Consider the following 10,856-nt stretch of genomic DNA (forward strand, 5'->3'; position numbering starts at 1 on the left):
GTGTTAATTTATTAATACTATTATTATGTTTTAGTGTAGATGGCAGAAAAGTTGTTCATTTTTCTCATCCATTCCAGTGGAATAATTAAACATGGAGAAAATGGGGTTTATTATGAAGGGCCACCTCCTTCTATGCTTCCATTAAGCCGGGGTGTTACATTTGAAGATCTATGTGATGGAGTAGCATCCACGCTTCATATAAACAGAAAAGATTCAAAATTAACTATTTGGTATAGATTTCCATTTCAATGTCATCCACATCTTATGACTTACCAGCAAGTTTTGGTAGCAGATGATAATGGTGTCAATGCAATATTCGATATGTTAGACCGCCAATATGGATTTGTAGGTGCAGAGTTATACGTGGGTGTATAGCCTATAAGAAGCCATCGAGATGTTTTCCCCATTCGATATGCCAACGAAGGACCGAGTGCATCGTTTAGTTATTCACATAGCGAGCACTTTCATGATCCATATGCCACTCATATTAGTCATTATTCTCAAGATGCGGCTCATTCCCCAATCAACATTGGCGGTGTTGACTATCATGCTTCATATACCCATGTTGCAACTGAGGACCAACATGTTCCTTCTCGGCCAATGAACAACAGTGATGCTGACTATGATAATCCAACTGAGCATGTCACACAAGAGACTACTTGTTTTGAGTTTGAAGCTCAGTATGACCAAACCGCCACTCAGAGAGCTGCTAATGATCCCAATGATACACATCGCATAGCTGCTACTACTGAAAATGCGATCCATACATTATCAGAAAGGATGCGGACCATGGATAGTGATGACCAACTTGATGACGATGAGGTCCTTGATGATATTGGAGATGAACAGGAGCCTCCAAATGAAGGTAATCGTGAAAGCAATCCAACTATGGCAGTCCATCAACCTTCATCACTAAGCTTTTCACAGAACACGTGGGATAATATAATTGATCCAACCCCACCATTTGAAAAGCCCACTCAAAGTATTTGGGACCCTACCCAAGAGTTTTATGTGGGCTTGCTTTTTGCCGATAAGGATGAACTACAAGCTGCTGTTTAACGCTATCACATCAAGAGGAACCAAATATTTTGTGTAAGAGAGTGAGATCCAGAATGTTGGTCTGTAAGGTGCAAAAATTGTTCTTGGCGTCTTCGAGTATGCTTCCGGGCTACATATGGGTTGTTTGAGGTTAGGAAATACAATGGTCTACACACATGTACAGAGTCCACTCTCACACAAGATCACGAGCAATTAGACACCCATGTTATTGAGAAAGAGTTGAGGGATGTTGTCAAAAATGATCCAACCATAAAGATTGCTTCACTTCAACAGACTCTTTACAATAAGTACCAATACAGGCCTTCTTATTTTAAGGTGTGGGAGGCAAAAGAGAAAGCAATTGGTAGAGCGTTTGGTGATTGGGACAAATCTTACCAATTATTACCAAAATGGTTGAAAGCTTTGACTGATTCAAACCCGGGCAGCAGGGTTATTTGGAGAACAATACCTGCTACTATGCCAAGCTGTGCGATATTCGAGAGAGTGTTCTGGGCTTTTGGTCCATCAATTGAAGGTTTTCAACATTGTAGGCTAGTAATTAGTATTGATGGAACTTTCCTATATGGTAAGTAAAAGGTACGTTACTGATTGCATCAACGTGGGATGGTGACAACAGACTTTTTCCACTTGCCTTTGCCATTGTGGAGAAGGAAACTGATGATAGCTGGTATTGGTTTTTGCGTTGTATTCAGATTAATGTCACTAATCGGGAAGGGTTATGTGTCATATCTGATCGTCATCCTGGTATAATGGCAGCGATACGGACTATATGTCAATCGACACGTTAGTATCATCGTTTTTGCCTTCGCCATGTGGCTAGCAATTTCAATCAACAAATTGGGAATAAAAACTTGAAGGCTATGGTAATGTGGGCAGGCATGGAGAATCAGTTACGAAAGTATCAAATCACTAGGGATAGAATTACTCAATTAAGTGCAGATGGTGAGAAGTATTTAAGGGAAATATCGGTGGAAAAGTGGATGTTAGCATACGATGGTGGACATCGTTATGGGGCAATGATCACAAACTTGTCTGAAAGCTTCAACAGAATTCTAAAGAGTGCTAGAAATCTGCCCATAATTGCATTAGTTGAACTTACATACTATCGTTGTGTCGCATACTTTGCCGATCGGTATACTAAGGCATGTGCAGAGGTTACTGCCAGTGAACGCATAACGGCCTATGCAAAGAATAAATTCAATAAATGGGAAAAAAAGGCACCAAAGCATTCAGTTACTGTGTTCAGTCATGAAGATGGTTTGTTTGAAGTCAGAACACCAATAAACCCTAACTCTGCATATAGGGTAATCATCATCATGAGGTAAATTTGAGGCAGAACACTTGTAGTTGTCAAAAATGGCAGGTTTATAAGATTCCGTGCTCACATGTCATTGTCGTGTGTAAATATGAAAGCATCTCTGCAATGCGATATATCGACCGTTGCTACCATTTGGAAGAACAAGTTGCTTGTTATGCACCTAGATTTCGCATGGTTCCAGACAGTGTACATTGGAATGAGCCTAATTTCCCAGTCTTGTATCTAATGTCAAGCTGCGCCGTGAAAAAGGTCGACCAAGAACAACTCGGCTTCGAAATGAAATGGACGAAGGGGCAGAGCATCAACCAAGACCATTGTGCAGTCTCTGTAGGCAAGAAGACCATAATAGAAGAACATGCCCCACTCGAACTGTGGCTGGCTCCACTAGTGGCTAAACTAAATGACCCAACATAAGTATTCAATCTACTTCAGTGGATTGGTTGGACTGTTGTTTTTTTTTTTTAATTATGTTTTTAGGAGTTGGACCATATTGTTAGTTTGTATTATTTGAAAGAACATGGTACTAATTCCATATGCTATGATGTTACAGCGTGCACATCATTCATTTTGTAAGAATCTATGTACTTTCTTTGCTTTTTTTGGTTTACAGTGTGCACATTAATTATTTTTTCTTTTCTATTGTAAGAATCTATATACTTTCTTTGTTTTTTTTTGTTTACAGCGTGCACATCAGTCATTTTTTTCTTCTATAAGAATCTATGTACTTTTTTTGTTCTTGTTTACAGCGTGCACTTTAGAATAAGAATCAATGTACCAGATAGTGTGCTTGAATCTATCCTTATCTATTTCTAAAAGAACATGACAAACCAAACTGGTTCAGTCAAAAAAATATTGAAAGAATAATATGCGTACTTTGTTTATATCTCTCTCCTCTATTTCGGCAATGGGAACAATTTTTTTTTTCTCCTATTTCGGCAATGCCATTGCCACAATTCCATTCCATTATTCCCCTCCCCATTTTCGGCAATGACATTGCCACAATTATCCCAAAAAAAAAATTCATCTATTTCGGCAATACCATTGCCACAATTACCAAAAACAATTCGCCTAATTCTTTTTTTTTTTTTTTCCCTCACATTTTCGGCAATCCCATTGCCACAATTTTTTTTTTCTTACATTTTCGGCAATCCCATTGCCACAATTCTCTTTTTTTTTTCTTTTTTTTTTTTTCACATTTTTGGCAATCTCATTGCCACAATTACTTTGCCACAAATTTTTTTTAACTAATAATAACTAATTACATGTGATTTATTGTGAAAATGTTGTAAAAATATTGTGGACATTACACTTTTTTTTACTCTTTTAGAGATTTCGGAACCACTTTTTTTTTTCTTTTCCTCATATTTTCGGCAATCCCATTGCCACAATTCTTTTTTTTTTTTTTTTTTTTTCACATTTTCGGCAATCCCATTGCCACAATTACTTTGCCACCAATTTTTTTAACTAATAATAACTAATTACATGTGATTTATTGTGAAAATGTTGTAAAAATGTTGTGGACATTACACTTTTTTCTACTCTTTCAGAGATTTCGGAACCACCTTTTTTTTTCCTCACATTTTTGGCAATCCCATTGCCACAATTATTTTTATTTTTTCTTTTTTCTTTTCCTCACATTTTCGGCAATCCCATTGCCACAATTCTCTTTTTTTTTTTTTTTTTTTTTCACATTTTCGGCAATCTCATTGCCACAATTACTTTGCCACAATTTTTTTTAACTAATAATTAATTACATGTGATTTATTGTAAAAATATTGTGGACATTATCTTTTTTTTACTCTTTCAGAGATTTCGGAACCACCTTTTTTTTTTTTTTTTTTTCTCACATTTTCGGCAATCCCATTGCCACAATTCTTTTTTTTTTTTCCTCACATTTTCGGCAATCCCATTGCCACAATTCTCTTTTCTTTTTTTTTTTTTTTTTTCGGCAATCCCATTGCCACAATTACTTTGCCACAAATTTTTTAACTCATAATAACTAATTACATGTAATTTATTGTGAAAATGTTGTAAAAATATTGTGGACATTACACTTTTTTTTACTCTTTCAGATATTTCGGAACCACTTTTTTTTTTTTTTTTCATTTTCGGCATTGCCATGGCCACAATTACCAAAAAAAAAAAAAAATTCTTTTTCTCCCCTATTTTGGCAATTGCATTACCGCAATTGCCTTTTTTTTTTTTTTTTGGAGCACTCCACACTCGGGCACACAGGAGACAGGTTCGGGCAATAGAACTGGGCAGAGGAATTTCGGTATCCATGTTGCCGAAATTCAACATTTTCTCTTTCCACCTTTTGCATCTTCTCTCTCATACTTTTGGCTGAATTTCGGCAATGGTGATACCGAAATTCAGTCTCTCTCCTCAAAATCCCAAATAAGTTTCAATAGTATCTATAACGCAAATTAATTTCATATTTTGCAATATTAACCTAAAAGACTCTGGTCTCATTTCTGGACATGTAGCTTGATTTAAATCAAGGCAGCTTTTGACTTTGGTTTTCTACTTGAATGGGACCCACCTTTGTTTTAGCCCAACTGCCCACACATAGCTATGTTTAAGGTCAAAGTTATAGTTATTGCGTGGATACCACGTGCGGTTTGTCGATTTCGTTGCATGCTAGAGTTTAAGAATTGTTTGGTAAGATATTGTTGTTGATATTTTGTGGAAATAAAGTGTGTTAAAATCATGGTTTTAAAAACCGAACCGGTTATAGAACCTTTTTTTTTTAATTTCCGGTTGAACCCCGGTTTTTGACCGGTTTTTGGCCGGTTTTCTGGTTGTTGACTGGTTTTGGAGCTTTTAACTGGACCAGATTGGCTCCCAGTTCCCGGTTGAATTGGTCGAACCGGCCGGTCCGGTCCGGTTTTTAAAACAGTGGTTAAAATACGTATAATATTGATTATATATTGAAAATTATTGTTTAAATAATAGTATCAAACACCCCTTAACTTTAAGTGGTCATCTACAAAAAAAATTAGTTGATGTTATTTTGATGAAAGGTTTTTCACAATAATTAAGTTTTTATTTTTTTATTAGTTTTTATTTAGAATTATCACGGACATCATTTTTTACTTACATTATTAACAATCTAGAGGCATCACAAGTTTATCTTTCTCAAACTTAGCACAGTCCGAGTTTTCAATTCTTTGGATATATTTAAACGAGGTTGCTTGCCTGAATGTGTCTCTATTATTCTTAAGGTCCTAATTAAAAGTAAAAAGCATGGGCACTTAATTGCATGATTAACCCAACCCCACTAGATGATTTTGTCAAACTAAGAATGTGTCTAGAACTATTTAGTGTGCTGTTAGTGTTATTATTTATGTTTGATTTCTCACTAATTTGCTACCATAAAGACCCAGCCTTTTCACATTTTTCTCACACTTCTTGCTGAGATGATCTCGCGGAATAGAACACTGTTTTAAAAACCAGACCGGACCGACCGATCCGACCGGTTCAACCGGGAACCGGGAGCCAATCCGGTCTGGTTAAAAGCTCCAAAACCGGTCAACAACAGGAAAACCGGCCAAAAACCGGTCAAAACCGGAAATTAAAAAAAAAAAGGGTTCTATGACCGGTTCGGTTTTTAAAACCATGATATAAACCAAACCGATTTCTCAGCTCACACTTTTATTTACGCACACCCATTTCACCAAAACACAATTTCATTATTATTAATATTTTTATTTTCTTATGGGTCTCAATGTTTTTCTCTTTCACATTAAAAACCACGAAATTCTCTAACTTTCCCACCATTTGAATTGTTAATCTATTTAACTCATTCACATTGAAAAGTTTATCAAATTTTGTTCCTTTTTTTAAGAGGGTCAAATTTTTTAATTTAAAATTTTTATTTATTATTATTATATATATATATATTGGTGACACAGAACAAGACCAGGATATCAAGGTCTTGTTGCTCTTCCATCTCTCAGGTTTAGAGAAAATTTCCAGTATAAATGAAAGTGGTAGCTTTGGGCTCAAGAGGTCGAGTTGGAAATGTTGTCGTTATGGTAGAGAAGAACAAGTTTTAGGAAATGAGAGGCAGGTAAGAGAGAGGGGTAGAGATTTCTCTTCAATTTTGTAATATTTTAATTAAAAGAAATGTCACATCAGTGAAAAAGATATCACATTATTATTCCTTTAGTCACTAAGACAATAACACTAACTGTAGTTAACCAAAGGATTAATGGTGCTGAGCATTTAAACTTGAAGGACTAATTATACTTATTTGAAACTTGAAGGACCAATTGCGCTTATAGGGTAAACTTTAGGAACCAATAGTATAGTTTTGCCAACTTAATACAAGCAGATGTTGATGACATTTCATCACCATCCAAAGACATCTAAGAAGTTCCAAGAAAAAAAAAAAGTTCCAAGAAGGAAAGTAACCCTTTTAAGCCATTTAATCCTAAGTTATTGTGTTAGTTCTATAAACTAATAAAAGAGATGCCTTAATTATCATTTTTTTTAAAAAAAAAGATAAGGACGATGTGAAAGGTGGGAGCCCTACCAAACATATTTTTGAAACATAATATTTTTCTCCTCAAGCCATAATACAAAAATTAATCAATAAAATTACTACACATCATTGCACATAGCTACTCTTAATGTGTTATGTTGCAAAAATAATTATTTGTTGACATATCAAAGTACAGGACTAGGAATAATTTAATATTCTTCTACGTTTTAGAGTCTTTGCCTTTTGGATATATTTTGATTAAATTATATACTTCATTTAATCATGGCTATAAATAATTATGCATTTTTAAAAAGCACAAGAATAATTCTATTTAAATTTTGTATCACTAGATTATTATCATATTTTCCATTAATTTTTGTTTCAATTTTACTAGAAATATCATAAAATATTACAATAGCTCATGTAAATTTTGTACTTACAAACTTTGTGCAATTGCACTATCCATTTAAGTAATAGACAAAATATATTACCCATCCATGTTATAGCCTTATAGGGTTAATTCACGCCTTTCATGTGTTTTGAAAATTAGTTGGAGAGCTAGAGCTACTTACACGGATGACCAACAACTTTCATCAACATGTTATTCCAAAAAAAAAAAAAATTCTTCAACATGCTTTTGGTATGTGTCTGTGCGTGCAAAAACTGCATGACTATGACTCATTTATAGCCCTGATCATTTTAACTCTATAAAACGTGACTCACAACAGTCACATCCCCACAAACCCATAAAACAGCCCCAACCTTTTCATTTTAGATAAAATGTTATTTGCTGTGTCAAAAATTTTCACTTTAAACTTCAAAGCTTCCTTCCTTCTAGTGGGAGAACTTTATAGTTGTCTTCACTTATTTCTCTATCAAGTGAAGTTTATTTCTGCCTAAATGGTTTTTTAGTCCAAATCAAAGCTATCAAAATCAAAGGAAGTACCATATTATCAAACTTTTACAATCTTTCCCAAATACTAAATTGGGTGGCTCGAATCCCATGCCGTGGAAAGTGTGCCTTACACATTTTCTAATGCATGGTTATTTTGAGCCATTAATCTTGTATTTGGCATGGATTGGATGAGCAAGACGGTATAGTAACTTTTATTTCTTTCTCTATGGTTTTGATAACTTTAATTTTGGACTATTAAACTATTCCATTTCTTTTAAATATCCCTTCTATTGACCTTCAAATTTTGAGATTAAAGAGTGCGTTTGGATTGGGCGTTTTCTGCCCAATCCTGCGTTTGCGTTTTTCCAATTTTTTTTTTTTTTTTTTTCACGCGTTTTGGGTGTTGCGGCTACTGTTCATGCACTGTTCAATGAACAGTAGCCGCAAACTTTGACTTTTCAAAATTTTTTGGACCAATCACAGTACATCGTGTACTGTTCACGGACCCACAAATTTCACTTTTCAGCAACTTTTTCATTAAAAATGGGTCCCACGATACTATTCACACATTTAAAAATTATTTCGCTACAGTGTTTTTTAGTTTTCAGTTTCAGTTTTCAGTTTTCAGCTGTATCCAAACGCACCAGTGTGCTAAACCAACGCGTCTGCGTTTTTTAGCTAGTCTTATGGCGCTGTTCATAGAACAGTCAAAATACAAAAATACATGAACAGTAGCAATGAACAGTATTTTGCCTTTTAAAAATTATTTTACTACAATATTTTCAGTAATAAGTTTTTTGGGGTCTGGATATTGCTACTTTGGTTTGTGATTTCCTGGAAATTTTAAAGGCACATAGTTTTTGTTGTTTAGTTGCATCTGAGTGCTATGAATTTTCCATTTCTCATTGGTTAATTAGCAGACTGGGATGACTGTCAAACCATTGAAATTTCCGATTCTCCCAGTTCTGATTTCTGAGCCTTGAGACTATCAACTGAGACTTAGAAAAAATAAAAAAGACTACCATTTCTGAGTCTGATGATACTTTGTTTAATCATTAATTTGCTGAACTATATATTTGAACGTCTGATATTTCAAGTAATTACATCCCAGTGCCCTGTGCTTCTATCATTTGCAATTTTGCTATATTGCTTGAACTCTAGTAGATATAATGATTGCAAAGCATACCTTTAATGGGCATTGGATGAAGATGTCTATTGTTTTTGTGCTTTTCTATTTGATTTTCCTTTTTTGTTGATTTCAAACTGACAATGTCATTTATGTTAGTTATGTAGTCAATACTTTTTTTGTGCAAGTTGCAATCATTACTCGTTCACTGCTTCATATTTAATGACCAAAAACATCTTCTAGGTTTTCCCTGTTTGTATCTATGACTTGATGCTTTTCATTCAAACTTGTTTTACTTGTAACTTTCTAATGGTGGGTTACCCTTCTGAATTCTACCCAGAATCTTTATGGTTTTATGTCAGATACCAAAGGGGCTTGAAAAATAATACCATGAGAGGTCTTCTGGGACTAATCTTTTTTAGTAAAGCTGCCTAGTTTCCTAAATCATTAGAAAATTGTGTGTTTTAGTGCTTATCTGTGACTGAGAGTTTGACTCTGTTTCATTTGAAACACAATATTTAATCATTCAATGTAACTTCAGAGTGCTTTGAACATTATTGTTTTTGGAAAATTATTAAGTACTTTAGGAATATCCTCTCGCATGAATAGTAAATCTCACCATAAATTTAATTAGTGAACCTACCATTCATGTGAGAAGAGAAAATATTCATTTATGATATTTCAGAAGTACACAATAATTTTCCGTTGTGTTTTTGATCTCTGGAGTTATGCTTAACTTCTAATTTGAAAAAGATGCCAACCTTAAAATTTTGGGTCACGAGTGTCTCTTGAGTGGAATAAATCTTGAAGCTAAGTTTTGACTGTACGAAAAAATCTTATTTTCCCAAATATTTTTTACCATAAGAGTGGTTTTCCAAACAATTCTTTAGATTCATATACCGTGGGATAAGACAGTTCTTCTTCTTCTTCTTCTTCTCTTGTGCCTTGTGGTTAAAGATTGGTCACTCTAGATGGAATTGAAGGAGCAAATAAGTTCTAGGAAAGCTTTATGGTCCAGAAGCAGATGTTTGGAGTGCTGGAGTGATTCTATACATTCTATTAAGTGGAGTGCCTCCCTTTTGGGCTGGTAAGAAGTTTAGAATCTACTAGTTCTTGAAATTTCCCCCATTTTCTCTTTTCATCCATGTTATGATTATGTAGAATCCGAGCAAGGGGTATTCAAACAGGTCCTGCAGGTGGTCTTGACTTCACTGCTGAACCTTGGCCTAGTATATCCGAAAGTGCAAAAGATTTAGTGAGGAAAATGCTTGTTCGAGATCCTAGGAGGCAGCCAACTGCACATGACGTTTTGTGTGAGTCCTCCATTGTTTTGTTTTGTTTTTTGATCAGTTAATTCCGATATGTGGGAATTACGTGATTAGGGAATGGGGTTGAGTAGAATCTATTTCTATTGTAATTCATATAAGATTTTATAATATTTTCCATTCAGGTTTTCCTTGTGACTTTATGAGCCCTGATACATGTGTACATAAATTAGATTGAAGTAAATATAAGAGTATCTTCAACGTAATAGTAATGTTAGCCTTTGTATTCCAAATGATGAAAGAAGGAATATTTGTCTTCAAAGGTTTGTTGAGAACTACTACTGAAGCAGTTTTATAGTCTTGTTGGCTGTGTTTTGAATCATTAAATTGCTGAAACCTTGAAATGCCATTGAATTCATTCAATCCAGGTTTGCCATATTATCCACAACGTCAATGGAAATTTCATATGCAACAAAGAATCTTGTCCTTATTTTTCTATTTTTCCCCTTTCAAATTTCAGACTTGTTCAGAATGACCAGGTCTTCGGCTTCTGCTGTTTGTCTCGAATCATCGTCATTATTTATGTATATAAATCCTATAATACTTATATTAGGTTTCAAGAAAAGCTCTCCATTCTGCAGTTTTAAGAAAAGCTCAATAGATAGAGTTGCTACATAATTTTTCTTTTTTTTCCATGTCATTGCAAA

The 10,856-nt window shown here is 34.6% G+C and overlaps 1 long non-coding RNA gene across 1 annotated transcript; it reads left to right on the plus strand.

Moving 5' to 3' along the window:
• The first annotated feature begins 8,327 nt into the window (after positions 1–8,327).
• Positions 8,328–10,347, plus strand: LOC115983901. Its single transcript, XR_004090298.1, has 2 exons — positions 8,328–9,971; positions 10,046–10,347. It is a non-coding gene; the product is annotated as an uncharacterized LOC115983901 (long non-coding RNA).
• The last annotated feature ends 509 nt before the right edge of the window (positions 10,348–10,856 follow it).

This window comes from Quercus lobata, chromosome 4 (genome assembly GCF_001633185.2).
Source record: "Quercus lobata isolate SW786 chromosome 4, ValleyOak3.0 Primary Assembly, whole genome shotgun sequence".
NCBI classification, from domain to species: Eukaryota; Viridiplantae; Streptophyta; class Magnoliopsida; order Fagales; family Fagaceae; genus Quercus; species Quercus lobata.